This window comes from Apis cerana, linkage group LG16 (assembly GCF_029169275.1).
Source record: "Apis cerana isolate GH-2021 linkage group LG16, AcerK_1.0, whole genome shotgun sequence".
Taxonomy (NCBI): Eukaryota; Metazoa; Arthropoda; class Insecta; order Hymenoptera; family Apidae; genus Apis; species Apis cerana.
The window spans coordinates 5,565,393-5,586,241 of NC_083867.1; the positions used below are offsets into that span (position 1 = coordinate 5,565,393).

Consider the following 20,849-nt stretch of genomic DNA (forward strand, 5'->3'; position numbering starts at 1 on the left):
TCGAAACAAGAATGGATCGACTATTAGACAGCGAGGGGGGTCCAGTGTGCATAATTCAAGGTATGCTTCGACTGAACCGGCCCATGAAGTGGCGGAAATCGAGCTTACTTACGCTTGCTACTAGTCCGGAAGACGGGCGCAGGACACTTTCCAAGAATCCAGATAAGATCCTATGTATCGAGATGGGCGCAATCGTTCTAATTTCGATCGATTCTAATTTCCCCCTCCTCGCCATTAATTACCCGGTTAAAGTTGATCGAGGAAACCGTCAAAACGTCATCGCCATCGCGATCCTGGCTGCGATACTCGAGATACGAATTTACCGCCCTTTCAACTCACCCGCCATCTTTCGAACAATGCAAAGATTGTTCCTCCTCAAAGATTGACCGAATCATACGCGTGTGAATCGTTTATACGGTGGCCACGAACGAAGGGAAAGAGAAGTGCGCGGATGGGGTTAAAAAGACGCGAGCAAAGGGGTGGGTCGAATCGAGAGGTGGATTTTTTCGAATAACCGACACCTTCACGACCTTTCTTTTCCTTCCTGGAACGTTTCTGCGCGGAAACTTCTCGATTTCGGATCGTCGGCCGGTCGTTTGTTCTATCAGAAGGGGGTTGGAAATTTATGGATATTGTTATGGATAGGAGAACATTCTCCCCTCTTCTATTGATTTCGAACGCCGCGAGGAAATCGTGGATCGAATAGAATGCTTCGAATCGATTGATAAGTCGAATCCTCGCTCTTTGCGTCCCCACTTCTCTCCTCGAAAGGACGAGAATTTATATACATTGTTGTAGAATTTAAAGTTGACTGAAATTTTATTCCTGGTTTTGTTATTGAATATTGAAACCGGCAATATGTAATAGTTGGTACCTACTTGTTTCTCTTCGACACACGTGCTTCAAATGTTTTGTAAACGGATACGCGCAATTGCGTGTAATTAAATATATTCATTCGGTTGAATCCGTACATTTTTATTTTTATTGTTTTCACTGCCCAGTCAACATATATATATGTATATATACTTGGGATTTCGAGGACGATCGAGTGGCGATATTCTTCTGCATCGAGGAGAAAACGAGGAACGAAAAAGAGAATTACACAGAAAATTTCTCGCCTCGAAAAGATGAATATTGTTACACGTATTACTCGATTCGACCAGTCTTCAGCTTTTCGTTTATAAAACGCCAAGCGCTATTTAGAGCGCGAAAAAACGTATCGTTGATTCGATGGCTCTTATACTCTCTCTCTCTCTCTATCTGTTTTGGAAAAACAACAAATTGAGTTGAAATTTCGAAAATTGAAACAACGTGTGCCCGTTTTATACGGCTGTTCTGAATTTAATATCCTATTTTCATCGCTGAAAAATCATATAATGGAAAATTAATAAATATGGTGGATAATTTTTCCACGACCTTCGAGCGAAAATTCTCTCCCCCCTTTCTTCCTTCCTTCAACAATACCCGTCCGTCGAGGAATTCCCTTTTTCCACGGAGAAGAGAAAGCAGTGGAAATCATGGCATTTGGAAAAATTTTACCGCCTCGTTCCATCCCGCGATAGGTTTCGTATCGCCTATAATATCGGAGGGAGGAGGGGGAGGGAATTGCGCTCTCCCGTTTGGCCGTTCAATATTAAATGCATTTTATTTATGCAACGGTGCACTTTTGATAACATTCCAAACGGGACGTTATTATGATTGCATTCGATTACACAACGCATTCCGTCGAATCCCAGGGCTCGTAACCGAACGGCGAAAAAATTGCACCGATGTTCTTCCGTTTTCCCCATTCTCCACGAAGAATGAAACTCCCTCCCCCTGTTATCTTCCATATACTATACGTATATACGTATTTCCCTCGACTATTCGACTCGATCGACATTTTCCTCTTTTCCTCTTCTTTTTCGTTTTCACGGATAAATTAGGCCCGCGTCTAATCATCGAGAGCAACAAAAATTCCACGAGAAACACACACACACACGAATGCGAGAATTTCACGCGGCACGATCAAGCAAGAATACTTCAGAAACAGCGATGTTCGACCGACATTTCTGGAATTCGCGCAATTCCTGTCATTTCTTTCCGACGTTCGAAGCGTTTAAAACATTAATAGCCCGAATCTGGATGGTAACAGACCGAGTTATTATTCCGAGTTGCCATATTTAGCCGTTCGATTATTTTTAGTCGGCAACGATTTACGGATCGGTCGATCCTCGACGAAGTATAAACGTACTATGACACGACGTTTCGTATAGCGGGATCGATTAAAGCGAGTGTAAATATTTTGAAACGGATGGCAATAGTCGAGCCTTCTCCCAAACCTCGAGGAAACTCGTGAGAAAATATTCGACGAACCGTATCCTTGCCATTTCTCCCCTAAAAATTAAACGCATCCTTGAGAAACGTTGCTCTCGACAAGATATATACTCCATTTACCCCGTCGAGATATTTCGCTCTACTTAAAAAAAAAAAAAAAAAATACATTGGATTTCGATCGAGGAAACCTCGTATCCTCGAGAAATCGTTCGACATGTGGAGCTCGAAATCGGGAGGGGGGCGAGGATTAAAATTGCAAAAGTCTCCGGTCCGAAAATTTAATTTTCGAGGCCGAGAGAGGCCGATCCAAAGCAACGACCGAAAGCGCGTATCGAGAATAGCGGGCGAGCGAGAGGGAGGGGAGGGAGCGTACGAGAAAGGGGAAAGGAAGAAACGTTGCGTTCCTCGGCTCGTTCGCACGATTCCTTCGATAAATTTACCAGCCATGTGTGAATTCGCCGCATTACGACGGATGCTTTTTCCTCCGTTCCCGGTTCGTCAGTCCCGGCACGGCGTGCGGTGTACACCGCCTGGTAAGAGGCGAACGCATTTCTAATATCTGTCTGCGATCGGCGGATCCTCTTTCTCGCCCCCGCGACGCCTACCCGCCATCGCTCCGTCTCTTTCTCGGGCCGAGCCGGAGGCTCCTCTTTTTGCCCAGTCCGCACACACTGGGATCAATAATGCACCAACCACTCGCTGCTCACCCCTCTCTCCTTCTCTTTCCTCTTGAAAACCGTACCGGCACCCACACCACGCCCGCTCGCTCCACCAACCCCCGCCAACCTCCTTCTTTCTCCCCTCCATCCCCTTCCGAGTCTTTCCCTTTTCCTCTTCCTCTCCTCTCTCTCTCTCCTTCTCTCCTCCTCTAACCCAACGTTTTACCCTCCCTCTCTCTCTTTCTCTCTCTCTCTCTCTGTCTATCCATCCATCCATCCATCCATCCGTCTATCTCTCTCCGTCCCTGCTTCTACGCTTCTCCTCCCGTCTCTCCACCCATTCTTCCGCCCCCTCGGCGCAGCGCCTCTTTTCCGGCACACGCCATTCCCATCCTTCGTTCTCTCTCCATCGCTCCACTATCTTTCAGGGAGAGGGATTCGTCTCTCTCTCTCTCGCGCAGATCCCTACCTTCCATCTTCCTCCTCATTTCTATCTTCGTCGCGCCCCAAGATTCTCCCAGGGTGGATAGATTCTCCTTCTCAACCAACTCCCTGTTTCCTTTTCGCTACCCTGTACAAAGCTCTCCCATTCAGCTCCGTCATCCTCTCTCTTCCCCTCTCTACTATTCTCCTCCTCTTTTTCCTTCTTCTCCTCCGTCTCCATCGTACAACTTTCCTCCTCCCCGAGCCGTCCCTCTTTCACTTTACGCTCATCACCCATTTTCCTCCTTTTCTCCACCTGTGTCGTGTCTTTCTTCTCCATTCCCTTCCACGCTTTTGCTCGATTCACAACGCAGCGTTCCTCCTCGGGACGAGGCCACCTGACTGAGGAACACCTCCCTCTCCGCAACCCTCTCGCAGGAATTTCCGCTTTGATGAAATCTCCGCGTATCGAAAAGCATTTAAACCTTTCTCCTCTTCTCTCTCTCTGTTAGACACCTCCTCGCTGCAATACTTTCTTCCATTTTCCTTTGTTGTAGCCATCTGGCTAGCACCCACCACCCGCATACCTGAGAATATTCCCGCTGCTCGCCCTCGCTCGTCCACCTCCTCGCGCACAGTTTCTCGTATCGTCGTCCTTCCCACGTTTCTCCTCTTGTCTTCGAGATGTTTTAAAACTGTTTGCACGTTCATCTCGAGAACGATTTCGAGAGGGAGAAGGTATCGGAAGGGGAATCCTTCTTCCCCATTTCTTTCGGCATTCGCGTGTCTTTACGTTATATCGATCGTTTTGTTATTATTTTTGCTCAAATGAGATTGAGATATCGTTATCAATCCGTAGACGGGGTAATTCTTTTCGATTAGTTTCTAACTAAATTTAGTTTATAACTTTGCCCCTCAATAACGAGAAAGCGAGCCTTTCCTTACACGACGATTCTCCAAATTTTTAATTTTTCGAAATTCGAAACGCGTTCGAAGATGACCCAGTTTTCACTTAACTCTACTCCTCAATGAGAAAGAGAGCTTTTGCACGGATCGTCAATGATATAGAAAGAAATCGATAACAATTTCCTTTTTCTTCTCGATTATTACGATCAAATTCCCAATTCTCAAAGTTTCTAATTATATGGCTTTAATTTAAATAGCTTTTCCTACGAAAAATGATACGAAAAGAAATGGATAATGATTCTCTTAAATTTCTAATTTCCAAAAACGCGTCATTTTATCAACAACACGGTCCAGTTTTCGATTAACTTCGCAATAACGAGAAATAGAGCTTTTCCTACGCACTCGAATCATCAACGATACACAAAGAATCGATTGTTACTACTTTTGTTCAGTCTGTTTCATCGTGGACGAATGAAACAGACCTATTATTAATCAGAGATCCGTAGACGGGGTAATTACATTTTACGTCGAATAATATTCGTTGAGTTAAGCTCGACTTAAGATTTTAATACGGCCATCGTTTATCGACAATTTAATTAAACGCGACAAATATTGGTCGCACACGATATCGATTCAAAAGGAATGTTTAATCGATCCTCGATTAAATTTCACGATTGATAAGCGGCAGAAGAAATTTGTTAATTCGATAATTTAAAAATACGGGAAAAATATTTAAGTGGAACTTTCACGAGAAGATAAAGCGAAGATACACCGTGTTCGGAATAGATGTTCCTCTCCCCGTCCCCGAGTTACAAAAATTACGGAAGAACCGTGCCGCTCCTGTGTGTTTCCGCCTCCTCGTGGAGGAAACCTTGTCTCGCAATTATGCAAACGCGCTCTTCAAGGGAACTTCATTATCCGTCACGGTTAAAATTTAAACGTGAAATTGCGAAGAAGGTCTACCAAACGAGCAAGTTTACTCAATTCCTTTCCTCGGGACGAAAAAATGAAAGTTAACGATTCATCGCCGAAATTGATCCATCAATTTCCTATAGGAGTACAATTCAACAAAACTTTCAATTAATTCCAAAAATCTAGATATAAATTTCTTCAATATCAAAATCACAATTATAAAATTATCCACGTAAATAATTTCAAACAAAAATCGCTCCCCATAAAATTCATTAGATCGACGAGTTATGATTCTAACCCGAATGTAGAATACGCGAATATTTTCACGATATTCCTAACATTTTTCTTTACGGATGCAATCTGCAGGATGCACCTCCCATAACCCTCTCCCCATTACACGAGCAACGCCTCCTTAAAAATTCCAGCGAAATTTTCAAATGGAATATAACATAATTCACCGCCATCTTTTCCTCACCGAGTGCAAGGAGGAGGAGGAGGAGGAGGAGGAGAATACGATATTCCCGAAATACGCAAAAAAACCTTGAAACCAGATATTCGATGCAGCTGTCGAGGATGTTGGCTCGACGTTATCGTTACCTCTTCTCAGAGGATATGAAAAAATCGTGTTAAATTCAAGAATGAGCATAATAAGGGGAGGAAACGGGTTGACGAGGGGCGCGGAGAGGAAGCGAAGAGGATGCGCCGCGAGCAAAGCGGCGAGCGAATAACTTTATCTAAGAAAACCACCTCGAAACGCGCAGGGGATAATACCGGAATTCAATTACTGACAAGCGTGAATGCGAGCGTAGTTTGCGCGGTAGAATTTCGCCACATTTCCTCCCTACTCCTCCCCGCGTCACGTCCACTTCCCCCGGAATTATCACGAATTAGGGACGAGAAATATGTATTAGAAATTTCGATAGATTTCGACGGAATTCCCTTCCATTTTCGGATTAATTACCTTTACGACGAGTCGTTGATGTAACTTGTTATATGTAATAATATCGAAGAGTATCGTATAACTCGTCTTCTCATATCCCATTTTCCATTTTCCATTTTGGGATTAATCGGATCACGCGTCTTGCCGATCAATTTACAATTTGGAATTTCACTTTATTGTTAATTGTTATTGGAAAATATCGAAATTGAGAATATTGAACGAGAGCCTGTATATCTGTAATGATATTTGTTATTGTTTGAAAGATTATTGTTGCAATTTACGGATAGATATACGGAACAAATTTTACCATTAATTCCGTACCACTGCTGGGATGTATTTTATTCCAAGTTGCATGCCTCGCGAAAGTTTTGTCAATATGAGTCAGACTTTAATATCGACTAAACTAAGACAGACCATCTCCAGAATTGAAAGTGGTTTAGATTACGTGCCGAGTTTCGGAATATATGCATAAATTAAGGGGGAAAGTCACTCGCTTACCGATATATATATATATATATACTCGAGTGTCGTCGAGTGGCAATCGAATTCGAACCTCACCTGGAACAAAAATAGCAAAATCGGAATTGAACATCGTTGAAAATTTCTTCCACCAAAGCGTATCCACACCCCTTTCACTTCGCTCTCAAAATTCAAGAACGAGATATTTCTAAAATTAACCCTTCCGCCCGATCGATCGAATTTTTTTAAAACGCAAATAATTCTCGAAATTCCGCCATAACTCTTAGCCAATACTTGATACAAACCAGCAGTATTTAACAAACAAACGAGATCGAAACGGTCTCCCTCGTGCAACGGAAATCAGGTTAGCCGGACACGGGTTAAAATATAGAAGCGGAGGCCGTACCCCCTCCCCCATCCCCATCCCCGAAACCCGTAAGACAAATGCGCCACGAGGAGGGCTCAGGTATTCGGGACATGTTCACGTTCCCGTCCGTACGTGCGCATACGTGTGCAGGCTCACGTAACCGCCATAGAGTTTGGTAAACGTGAGATTGTAATTCAGAGACGCCTGTCATTCGTACATTTTCCGGTATCCGAATGCACGAAGGCATCTAAACCACTACCACCGAGAGGTATCGTGGCAATACCGTTAATGCACGGCGACGAGTCACGCGGAAATTGATCGGGCGATCAGCTTTTCCAATAAACGCCGCCCCCATCCGATGGAGGAGGAGTAGCACTGGAGGGGAGAAATGCGGTTGAAACGGATCCCGTGAATGAAATATATACACGCGCCTCCCCTAATGTCCTTCCCCCGAGGAAAAGTGGGTGAAATCGAATCGCCGGTAAACGATTTTTAACCAGTGTCTCTCCAATTTCTCGCGTCTTTGCGGGGAGAGAATCGAGTTTTCGAACAGGGGGATCAGTTGTCGCGCGATCTTTCAAGCAAAAATTCTTTCGAAATTGACGGGTAATGTAGTACAAACGAGTAATTGCACGGTCGTCGAAAATTTGGGATCGAACGCGTTTCGAGGGGAGCCAGCTGTCTGGTGAATCGTAGGATACACCACTAGGCTTCTCCCGCGAGATAATTTCGGGTATTCGACGCGAATCATTTTGGATGAAATTCATTTCATCGCGTGGGTTAACGCGAATTTTTCTGGAATTCATTGATCGAATTTGAAGCTCTCATCGTTCGGTAAAAAAAAAAAAAAAATCATCTAATCGTTACAACATATTTCGTAAATAAATCCAATTATCGTAATCGGATCGTCGTTTAAATTATAGAGAGGAGGATTTAGAAATTTGTTTGAATAATTTAATTACAATTTCACTAGCAATTTTCCCTTGGCTTTGGTCACGTTTTCGCTCTGTGATTCTGAAAGATTTTTCGAAAAGGAGGGAGGTTTTTCGTAGGAAAAAAAAAAAAGAAAGAAAAAGAAGAGAAAAAAAGAGGGATTAAAGCGAAGCTACTTACTACGCTCAACGAGATCTTTTTATTACGGCACTCTATTTTTCAAACTTGCTGCGCCACGGGGGAGGGGGCTGCAAACTCGTTACGCGAAATTTACATTTTTACTTCCCGATTTTTCCATCTCTCTCTTTTCCAAAATATATTAAACACGCCCTCGTTTTAAAATTCTACAGGTTCCTCCACTTATTAAACGATACGTTTAGAGAAACTTTTTTTCTATTATTTTCGTTCCATCCTGATAATTGTACGCAATAATTCTACGAATAAAAATCATAATCACACCATCTCCATTCATCTCCATTTATTTATCGAACATTAGCATAATCTCTGATATCCGGGTTGATATTCGACCCGGTTATTCACGAGGATACCTATAGGCACGTGCGATATGTTAATAACCCGGGTACATATACCGATTCACTAACTTAAAACGAGCAGGTCGTATCCCATAATCTTGTAGAAACTGCAGCAGGCGATGTTGTTATTATAGCTGTGATATAGTTCATAAAGACAGCTTAATTTTCCATGAAACCCGACTCGCCCGGTGTGATCAGGATCGTTACGTTTACACGGTCGATAAAATTCCATGGAAAATGAGAAATATCGATCATACGTCAAACATTCTTGATCGGTCTTAATAATTTAATTAACTCGAAACGATCGTCAGCATTAAGTATATAATCGAAAGAGGAAAGAGAGAAAGGAAAAAAAATCTCCTATTCTTAAAATAAACACATTCTCAAAGTTTATTCGAGATTTACAAGCTGGCCCCGAGAGACCTTTCTCCACCACGTTTCGCGCGCGATACGATCGAGCGTGAAAGAAAAGGGAGTTAATTGCAAATCCCGTAACGGCGAGGGGGTGAAAATGGAAGGAGAAAGGGGTCGGTGGCGAAACGCTAGGCGGCAGGAAGAAACGATTAAACGCCGTTCGTTATCACGGGAGAAAAGGGAGAGAGAAAAGGGGGGAGAAGAAGAAGAAGAAAAAGAAACATCATCAGATTAGCGCGTAATCGAGCGAGAACCCGAGTGGATGGAATAATTATGCTGTTTGTAACCTAGCGATATCGAGTTATCCCCGGGAAAAAGAAAGAAAGAAAGGAAGAAAAGAGAGAGAGAGAGAGAGAGGGAGAGAAAAAGTAATCTCCAACGACTGTCGGGATCGCGTGTCTGAAGGCTGCGTGGTCTCAACTTGTCGTCGTTAATATCGATACAACACGTCGACACGTGACAGCACGTGCAATCCCACAGGCTTGCCCGTGAACTTATGAGCTTCGGGATACAGGCCGTCCCTCCCGCGACGTCCACGTCCTGTCCAACTTTCGTTTGACACCTAATCGCAATCTCCTAAGTGGAACACGCGCTGGATTCACCGTGCGGGACGATCGATCGTGTGCTGGAGGGGGAGGGGGAGGGGAGAAGTTGAATTAAGCGCGGTGGCGAGGGAAGGGAAGGGTTGGTGCTGAATTATGGCGCGGTCGGAAGAAAGGTTGGAAGAAAAATCGTAGAAATATATTTTTTTGAAGCTTTTTTCTTCTTCTTTTTGACGTAGCAACGTAGTTTTGGGGGGAAGAAAGAGAAGAGATGGTGGAATTATCGGAGTTATCGTTTTTTTGCTTGGATAGTGAGGAGCTGTGGATGGAGAGAAATTTTTTTTTTTTTAGGGAAGCCGAGGGAAGTGATTTTGAGATACGTCGGCGATTGAGATAGTTGAGTAGTAAATTTAGTAGTAGGAGTTTAAAAATAGTGGTCGATACGATTGATCGGACGAAAAAGAAAAAAAGAAAAAGTCAGGAATATTTTTTCAATTCGATCAAGTTAGAAATAAATTTGAGAATTTCGTGGTGGGATGATCGAGCCTGAATCTTCTCTAAAAGATAAATAAAGGAAACGATAGCGAGAGATTAAATAGAGGGGGAAAAAAAATAACAAGGGTAGAGGGATGAAGATAATATTTTCAGAGTATCACGAACGATTTCTTGGGGCGATTTCGTGGTTTGGAAATTTTTCTTTTTTTTTTTTATTTGCAAACTGTAAATTATTTTTTACGATTTATCAATTGCATTCATTTGCCGTTATTTCCTGTTATCAATTAATGAATTTATCGGCTACTCTGCTCAAATTGGATTCGATTATTCTCCCCTCACGTGCAAAATTTTTAATTTTGCGAAACACGGCAATAAAATAATAACATTTTTCCGGAATGGAAACGCATTATGTGTGTAATCAATAAATGAAAAGTAATGAAAAGAGATTAATATCTCCATGATAAAATCTTTTCGTGAAACATGGAACAGCGATCAACGTTTTATTCTAATAATACGGAGGGGGAGGTTCGCGCAATTCCGTTCAATTTGCAAAGATCGTAAATTCACGTGTGTAACAATTGGCTCAGAGAGAACGTAAATTCGTTTTCCACTTGTACCGATCGACTCACGATGTAAATCTAGTGTAAAATCATTGTAAATCACCGAACCGGTAACGTATGTTTCCAGGCTAACAAAAAAGGAAAGAGAGAGAGAGAGAGGGAGGAAAGAATAGATACAACATTTTCGTTCAGAAAAAAAAAAAATTTAAATTTATGATAACATATTTTGCTTAAAAAATACAAGTTCCAGGCAATTTTCAGTGGAATTTTTGAAATAAAATAAAAAATTGAAAAACAATTTCGTTTCAAACTGGAAATAGAATAAATAAATTTACACAAAGTATACTTTTTTTTTTTTTTTTTTAATAAAAGTATTTCTCGTCTCCAGATGAAAAGAGACTTCTTTTTTTTTCTGCGATGACTCCATTTTGTCTTACAAACTTCCCTCGTCAATCAATTTTTTTCAAAGTCATATTCATCCCTCTTACGTATCCACTTTCCTCGAAAGAAAGAAAATAAAGCGGACCATTAATTAAAGCGACATTGGCCGAAAAAAAGAAGAAAAAGAAAAAAAAAAGAAGAAATTAATTAAACGTTGCTCCGGATCCAAGCTCCAAAGCTCCGTCGTGGCAAGAGCAAAACCAACAAGAACTCGGTAATTCTCTATTCGCTCTCTACGCCATTCTAGAGGACATGGGAACAGCCAAATAGATAACTGGTAAGGAAAATAATGTATCGCAATAACAAAACAAAATATCAACGAGATATATAAAGTTAACAACTCGAAACAGTGGAGCAATTTCCTTGTTTTCGCGGGACAAATGAATATATTTAAATATTGATCGCTTGAAAAATTAACACCGATCGCAATCACTTTCCTGACTGTGTTCGAATTCATTATATTTCCGATCTATTACTGATTACGTCGATTTTATTAATGAAAAGCGATAAATCTTCCTTCTCTTTTCTTTCCTTTTTTCTTTTTTCACAACAGAGAGTTTCGAAAGTTAGTGAAATGTATTTCGAAAGTTGAAACAACGGGCATAAAGTTGACTAGGTAATAACGTGGCCTCGTATTAAAAGATCTTTTTCCTGAAATTATTATAGGCAGACGGATATGAATAACTCGTTTCAACCGAAGACCGGGTTAGTTATCACGTTTTACATACGAACGTCTGCCGTATGAAATTTTAATTTTAAACGAAGCATTTTTCTGCGCTTCTGCATCATTTATCAGCGGCTTTATTTTTCCCTTCACCTCAACCAGGAACTGCGTTATCACGTAATTTTTCAAAGTAAGACACGAGTTCCCAGTTAGAAACATAAAAAAATTGCCTCGACAAAATTTATAGCTCGGATATTTTATACAAATTTTATACAGCATCTTCGAATCTTCTGATCGTGCACGCTTTCGATCATACTTAAGAGGAACGCTTCTCTTAAGAATTAAAGTAAAAAGTAAAAACTCTGCCAACCTGTTCTCTCTTCGATATTTCTCAAATGTTTATTCCAATTCACCTTTCGACTTTCATTTAATTTCATCCCTAAAAATTTACACGTGTCTTTACAATTTCGAAAAATGAATCAACAATTCGTAATTAATATCGATTACTAATATCAGTTTCTATAAACTGTTTATACAAAATTCGTACAAAAATTAGAACGAAAATCGAGAAACAAACTGTTTCGAAAAACTTGTCGACAAATCTGCCGCTTTTAAATAACTCCATCCTTCTCCACAACTCTTGAAGGAAACGCGGTCGGAGTGGAAAATTTACAAGCTCCCCTCCCCGAAAAAAGTCTCAAGGAGAGCGTGTAAACGATATCTCGGACGAGGTTGCAGCAAACAAGAGGACAAAGGGAGGGAGGGGGCAGAAGGTGGTAGGAATGTGTATTCATCGCGAACGTTGGAGTTACGGGGGCAGTTATCGCCGAGTGATAACTCTTATTGCAGCAATAAAGTGGCAGCAGCATCCTCGAGGGGTGGCAACAGCTCCCCGAAGGCTGTTCTCGTTACACACACACACACCTGCACCCTCTGACCGAGGACAAAGAGGAGAGGGGCACGTATGCCCCAACCCTTGTCACATCGTGAAATATAATCCCCGTTTCGTTTGATTCGCCACCGTTAATCGCGTAAAAGGATCACGAGATACCTCGGTGAACCGGCACAGCTAGTTTCATTTACCGGTTGTTAATTATCTCGAAAAAACCAGCCCCGCGGTCGCCAATAAAACTCGGCAAATTTCGCCGCTGCGTTGGATTCTTTTGGTTCGGAAATGCAGAGATATTGATTGAGGATGATAATCGTTCGTGCGGTGATTGTGATATCGTGCGATTTGAGAATGGTCCCCTTTTTGGTGGATCGATAAATCGACGGTTTAATTTTGGGGAAATTAGTAGCAAGATTAGAGGATTTAGACGAATGGGTGATTTATTAATTTCGAGCGTAATGTCGTGCTTTTTGTATATTTGTGAAATTTTGTAGAATTATAAAGTTTAATAAAGGGAAAGGGAAAGTTTGTTGCTACATGATTTCCTATTTTCGATTCGGAATTTTTAAATTATTTTACGTATGTAAATTTATTGTCGATCGAACTTTTTATGGGTTGAAATTATTAGAAAGAATTTTCGTAATACAAAGTGTATCTCGGGACTTAAATCATTCGCAGGGAGGGGAGGGGGATGTGTAATATATCTTGGCATTTTATCGAACATGAAAATCTTTCGAAAAAGTTTTACGCAAGACGATAAGGTCTGAACTGGGTTTAGAAATTTTTGAAGCGTGCTGCATTCTTCGCGTATAAATAAGATTCGCCAACCTCGATAAAATAATTTTATCGCTTTTCGTTAAAAAAAATGACGACCCAGTATCGCGCAATCGAGAGATGTTTACTTCTACCAGTGGCAAGTAGTGTAGATCGGCGCATGGTCAGGCATCAAACCTTTTCTCACCAGTTACTTTAAGTTATTTTTTAGATTTCTCGAAGCTTTACGATATATTAAACTGCAATAAAAAAGAGAAAAACAGAATAACGTGAAAATAAAATGGCGTAAAGTTGAATAGAGAAATAGATCTAGATAAAGATAAAAGATATTGATAAATATACCAACGATAAAAGGGGTATATCGTCATCGTAGGGACAAGTAGGGAATCCAGCTCATAAGATAAAATATATACAGCAAAGAAAAAAAAGTTACGAGAACTTTTATTAGCGTATGAAGGGGCGAATGATTTTTTGCCGTACAGTAGAATTTGAAACAACCATTTTTACGACAATTTTTATTTAATAAAATACAGTTACGGCACATTCTTATCTCCAGTTTCTTGCTCCCGGAATTCGAAATGTCACGTAAAAAAGGAAGAATTTTCAAAGTGTCGTAAAATATTCATTCTACGTACATCCATATTATCACTCTTCGTATTACGCCCTACATTGTCAATTCCTTCGTGCTCCCCAATAAAGAGAAAGAGAGCTTTGCTACGCACAAATCACCAATGATATCGATAACACTTCCCTCTTCCCCTCTTCTTTCTCGATTATTACGACGATCCTCAAATTCCTAGTTTCCAAACTCAAGTTACAGTCAATTCCGCTCTCCGATAAGGAGAAAGAGACATTTTCCTTATACAACGATTCTCAAATTCCTAATTCTCAAACTTTCTAACATAACTCTTAAAATTTTTAATTTCCAAAAATTCGAAACGCGCCATTTTACAAACAAGACGACCCAATTTACAGTTAATACTTCCCTCTTCTTTCTCTTTTTCTTCTCGATTAATACAAATTCTCAACTCTCGAAATTTTTAATTTCAAAAAAAAATTCAAAACGCGTCATTTTACAAACAAAACGACCCTGTTTACAGTTTAACTCTACTCCCCAACAACGAGAAAAAGAACTTTTGCACAAATGATACAGAAATCGATAATTTCCCTCTTCCCCTTTTTTCCTCTCCATCATTACAAATTCTCAATTCTCGAAATTTCAAATGTTTACAGTTTACAGTTAACTCTACTCCCCAGCAACGAGAAAAAGAACTTTTGCACAAATCACCAATGATACAGAAATCGATAACTTCCCTCTTCCCCTTTTTTCCTCTCCATCATTACAAATTCCCACTTCTCGAAATTTTAAATTTCGAAAAAAAATTCGAAACGCGCCATTTTACAAACAAGACGACCCTGTTTACAATTAACCCTCCCCACCGATCCCCCGTTAACTCCCAAGAGCGTTATCACTCCTGGACGATAGTTCGGTTATCGTTTCCGAACTATTCAATTACCGTTCGGCGGGGATCATCGGTTGGTTCCTAGATCCGCAGAACGCCGCCAACCGTCGCGATTAATCGTAGGATAATCGTGCCACCCTATCCTAAGTAAATGACATTCGACCCCTGATAATTAGTATTCACTCGTGCGGCTCTATCGGAGAGAAGATTCAATTACAATGGGAGAGGAGGGGGGGCAAGGATACAAGTGTGGAGTGGCGCGTTCGATAGGCAGGCGAGATTTCACTTGTCGCCTAACAAGATCTCCGCATCGCCATCAATTGCGGCCAGTTACCCGCGCGGCGAGTCGCGACTCGCTCCTACCAAGATTTACTACCAAGTTCGCGTCGCTACGTACCGCGGGAACACGGGCTTAATGAACGGGCGTAAATCAACGTTATGATACGTTTCCCCTGATTTATACGTCCTCCCTTATAATGGGAGGGTGGGGGTGGAAAAAAAGGGGGATCGATCGGTACACCCCATTTTCGATAATCGCAGCCTCGGAATTAATCGCATTCGACGCACGCCAGAATTTGCTCCCATTTGCCCCCTCCCCCGAAATCTTTCTCCAACTGTTTTGCGCCTCGACAATTCGACATCTGAATAATACGCTAGCCTTTGCACTTGCTCGATCCGTTACGCGTTGTCGAACAAGTAAATTTTAACTTTTTAACTAGCGTGGTATATAAACCGGAGTTGTCGTCTCCGAAATCAATAAATATTTCGAATGTTGCGGCGACGAACAGCCATATTCCAAGAGCATTGCGATTTTGGTAAAATATTTTCTTTCGCGTTCAGAAAGATCGGGAGTGCTAAAAGCGTTCGCGGTTGTAGGGTTGACCGATTTTTTCAGCAACAAAAGAAAAGCTGACGACCAAGCGGAGCGGATAGTTGCTGGATCGGGCGAGAGAAGAAGGAGAAGAAGGAGAGAAAGAAAAGTATGTGGAGAATTAACAAGTGTGCGACAAGGAGGGGAATCATCCACGTTGTCTTGAAATAACAACGAGCTTTTGAATTTGAAGCTGGAGGATCGAAAAGAAAGCGCGTTGGACGCACGTCTAGGGAAATACGAGATTGGGACGAGAAGGGAGCGAGCAGATGCTGTTCCTGCAGGACGAACGCGAGGAGAGAAAGGTTGTCCCCCGGGACAGTCTGCCCTCTGATTACTGCATTCAACACAATCTCCGCCATTGTCTTGGAAACGGGGCTAGCAACGTTAGGGCGTATTAATGTTACTAATTAGAGGATATCCGTTCTAAATAACAATCCAACCATCACGCCGTTTCTCCGAGAATCCGTTCTTCCTTTCTTTTTTCCCTTTCTCTCGTCCCTTTCCCTCCCTTCAACCTTTCCCTTCTCGTCGTCGTCGACGTCAACCATCGCGAATAATCGAAGGAAATAGGTGTTCACCGTGTGAAATATTGGCGGAGGGATGTTATAAGCACGCGTGGTCGTGAAGTCGATTATACGGTTGGCGCCAGGAGAAGTGCGAGGGTCGATGTTGTTGGATTAAAGTTTTAATGGATTTCCGAATTCTTTCCCACCCTCCCTCACGCCTGTTCGAAGATCGAGAAATTTATCTGTTAGTTACAGAAATATACATCTTCCTACATGGATGAAACATCGTTGATGGAATATTTATGATAATCTTCATGAAAGAGATATTATCGTGATTTATTAGAAAAAAAAAAGAAAAAAAAGAATAAGCAGAGAACTCGAAAACGAAAAACAGCCGGATATTATTTACCTTCCAATTGCCACTACTCCGGCCAAAAATCCGGCATTGGCCTACAAACTGAACGCCCGTAAATCCATCCAAACGTACGTAAACGCGCGAATGCAAAATGCACGCTTTAATTAATAAATCCAACGCGTTTTAATTAACGGTTTTAACAGCGGACCGTGCATTATTCTCCGACTGCTCATCGAATGCGTACATATATATATATATATGTATATATATATAGAGAGAGAGACAAAGAGGATCTCTCAATCTGAAAATCTGTTGATGAGTTTTCTTTTCTTTTTCAGTCGAAGCTCGACCCAGAAACCTCGAGATGTAATATCGTACCGTGGAAATCGAGGATGATCCACGCGTCTTTCGTAACTCTTCCTTTCTTTCTTTCTTTTTCTTTTTTCCGAGATGCGCTACGATTTCGTAGCACGCTTTTCAGGACACGAAAATATCCTCACGATAGGTGGAAAATTTGTAGGAAAACACAAACCGCAGAGGGGAGGAAGGGACGGGTGTAGAGGAAGCATCGAGAAGCGATCGAAATAATTCGCAATCTTTTCGAGCATATAAATACGTTCCCGTCGAGATGCTCGTCAACCAGTGCAGAAAATATTCCCGCGATAGGATTCAGCGTCAGTTCAACCGGAATATTCCCGTGGCTGGTGATGTCAAGAATTTTCAACCAAGGCTCTCTGGGGCCGCTCGCAACTGAAAATGCGGCCGTAAATGCCGCGTTCGTGAATCGTATCTGTTGTCGAATAAAATACCACCGATCATTCTTCCCCCTCCCCCAAAATCGTCACAAGGGTGCGTGAGAAACGGTTCCACGGAATAAAATTCCAATTTTCACCGCCGAATCTAGCATTGCTCGCTCGGACGATCGATCAGAAAATTGTGCGCGAGAAACGGAACATCTTGCACACCGAGCGTCGTCGACGCGCGGGGGTCGCATAGACATCGGCCATTAAATTTTGCGCCGCCCCTCGTATTTCGGGGGCCGGTTGCCAAAAAGTCGCGAGCCAAACGGAACGGGCCGGGTGAAATAGGTGATAACTTGGCAACGGCCGGGCAACTCGTACGTTTCGATATTTTCCTGGCGAACAGCGCGATATAAAAGGCAACGCGGCGACATGGAATAGGCGGCGACTTTATTTTGCCCTTTGCTACTCGAAAATCTGTTTCACGAAGGAGGAGGAGGAGGAGGGGCGGCGTTAGAAAGGGAAGAAAATTAGCAATTACGCCGCTGCCACGAATTTATCTGTCCTCGAATTGAAATAGTCACAAGAGACAGTTTATATAATAACGGACGCTTTCTTTTTTATCGGGAAGAAGGGTGAAATGAACGATACGTCGAGAGCGATGGAATGGCGCCAGGAAAGGTGAAAGGAACCATTTCCATCGCTGCTTCTCCCTTTTCTTGGTAAAGCGTCGCTTTCGAGGGAGTGTGAATAATGGAAAATGTATATATATATATTTTTCGAACGTTTCGAACAATTCAACATATAATTCCTCTTCCTCTACTATTCTCTTCCACGTAAGAAATAAATAATCTGAATCGAGCTGGACGAATCCATCCTTCCGATATCACGCTTTAAAGCAACCCTCGAAAAGAGAAAAGCTGGTGGCAAGGGAGGATCTCTCTCTGGAACGAAACAGGAAGAAGAAGAGACGGGCCACGATTCCATAACGACTACTCTCCTCCCCTTTACACGATAATGTCACCCTCGCCGTCCAACTTTTGACCCGCAAATCTCCATACGAACCGTCCCGTTCCAGCATCTCGTTGCCTCGTTGCGCCGCGAAATAGCTGATCAAATAGCCGTTCTCGTCGTGGAAAAATTTTCTCCAAGCTTCCCTGAACAGATTCCACCGTCTTTGCGGATCTTTTTTAGATTGCCCAGTGACTTTTCTTCCCATTTCCAAGATCGATGAATAGGATTCGACGAGCAAGAATGCAACAGTGTATTCGAACTTTGGAGACTGTAGGTGAAGGTGAAACGACCGTAAACGTTGAGGAGGGTTATTAATAAAGGTTGATTTCTCTCTTTAGATTTTTGGATAAAAAAGTAGGAATCCCAAAAGTGTTGAAACACAAGTCTAATTTCCCTCCTCCCCCTTCCTTCTTCAACGGGATATTCGACGGAAATTTGATAAATTTCAGAATTTTCTTCGATACTCGTTTTATCAAGAGTGAAAACACGGGGTTTAAATTAAAAAACAACATGGTCCCCCCTCTCTCTTTCTCTCCTCTTTTTTCCAAGACGTCGACACGATTCTCGGCGAGGCGCAATTCGAAAGAGCAACGAACGCAAGATGAAAGGTCCACACAGAAATTTTCCCGTCTCGACTGGCCAAGTATGTGAGGAATGGAAGGAACGTAGGAACGAGAAGCATTGCGGGAGGAAAAAGATCTTCTCTTCGGTTGGATCATTTCGATTATTCCTTTTTAACGTTATACGCTTAATAAACGAATGATAAGAAATCGAGAAACGTAATCACCTCTTTGGAAATCTTTTTAAATTTTTCCTCTTCCGCGCGACGAATCGAGCAAAGAGAAGGATAAAATCAAATTATTTGATCGAAACGAATCGTCCAAGACGCGATACAATCATAAACTCAACTCGAGACCACAACAACAATTATTATTTATATTTTCTTCATCACGATCTCCAATAAATTCGCGAATCTCTAACCTATACTCTTTTTTAAATAGTACAAATTTCCAATTCTAATATATATACTAGACGGATTAAAAAAGAAAAAAAGGATTCTTTCTTGCGTCTTCCACGATACAATATAATATCGTTAAACGTTCAGGGGTGTTAAAGGCGTTGTCATCATCCGAGAGACGAAGGAAAAAGAGAGAGACGGAGCGGAAGGAAGTTCGGTTAATTAAGACGATCGCTCGAGAACCGGCGCGTAACAAAAGTGCGCATTCCTTCCATCCTCCAATTTCCCCAAGTGTCTCTCCCTCCCCCTCCGTTCTTCCGCGGAATTCGCAAATTCTGCGTGGCTGAACGCAGCTGTTGCGCCCGCAAATGCTCTGGCACCGCCTACGCCACGCGTGCTATTTGTTCAAACGCTCGCGTTCATTCGGTACACAAATATACTTAACCGCGTCGCGTTATCCGAAGTAAATGCGGTGCATAATCAAAAGCCGGGAGGAGCGTTGCGTCTTGCTATTTGCCACTTGGGGAGAATCGAGTCGGAGCGGAATAAAGCTCCTCCGCTCCCGCGCCTCCTTTTGCTTTCGCAACCAGAACGAAATTTTCTTACGTTCTCTCGCTCCGATCGAGTTGAATCAACGCCGAATATTTTCGTTTCGAGAGAGTATATATATAGGCGTTGAAATTTAAATTAAAGTAAATTAAAATATTGCGAATCTTATTCCAAACTGCAGAAATTTGACACCTTTCTTTTGTTAAATTCGATCGATCTTCAAATATTGATATCGCGAATCTTATTGCATTCCCAAAATACAGATTAAATCGCTCGAAATTAGATATCTTTCCCTTTTGTATTTATTTATGTCGTTGTTACAGATATTGCGAATCTCGACATTTAACGGTAAGATTAATCTTCAAATATCGACACGATACCTTATTCCCAAGATGCAGATTCCGTGAACTCGACAACTCGTTGCGAAAAAGAGCTCGATAATCCAATAAGATAAATTATTCTCATTCTCCCTCCCTAAAAGTATTTAAAAAGTATCCGAACGAAGAGCGAACGGAGTATATAGATCTAAAACAGTGGGGGAGAGAGAGTTAACCGTGGAGATAAACGGGGTGTCACGCGTCCACCGCGGATACACCCATCTCTTTCCCTCTTTTTTTAAAAGGTGGCTCCACCTTTCCGGGGCTATTGGACGGAATTGCGAGCGGATCCACCCGGCGATCGGCAGGTGTATCCCGGCTGATTTATCGGCCGCCTTATCGCCTCCGGCTACGGGCCTTCGATACCGGTGATCGTTTCCTATATTTTACACAGGCGCCGGTGATTTATCGGCCCGTTCCGCGACGCTCGCCCACCACCACCGCCTCCAATTATCAGCGACCGGCCCTCTCCCGGTGGGCCAGAGATTAGAAACCGATTCCGCGCTCCCCCGTTTTATCGCCCTCCGCCGACGATTTACCCCCCGCTTTGTTTATTGCCCGTCCCGCAGGAGGACGCGGCTCCGAACTCGATCCTCCTCGCCGCGATCCTCCTCGTCCCGAATACGGCTCTTTCCCGCTGTTTCGTCTGGAAGGAGGAAGATGGCAAGGTGACGGATGTAAAATTTCGACGAGAGATTCGTATTAAGGGAGATTTTTCGAATTTGGGGGGAAGAAAGGGTGGATGAGAGTTGTACAATTTGATCGAATGGACAGTCACGATGTTTC

The 20,849-nt window shown here is 42.3% G+C and overlaps 1 protein-coding gene and 1 long non-coding RNA gene across 3 annotated transcripts in view; both read right to left on the minus strand.

Moving 5' to 3' along the window:
* LOC107993230 (E3 ubiquitin-protein ligase MIB1) overlaps window positions 1-20,849 on the minus strand; it is a 468,131-nt gene that overhangs the window by 232,935 nt on the left and 214,347 nt on the right. The window lies entirely within an intron of this gene.
* On the minus strand, window positions 3,635-19,045 carry LOC133667516 (uncharacterized). Its single transcript, XR_009833206.1, has 2 exons — window positions 6,464-19,045; window positions 3,635-6,390 (listed from the first exon to the last, which is right to left on the minus strand). It is a non-coding gene; the product is annotated as an uncharacterized LOC133667516 (long non-coding RNA).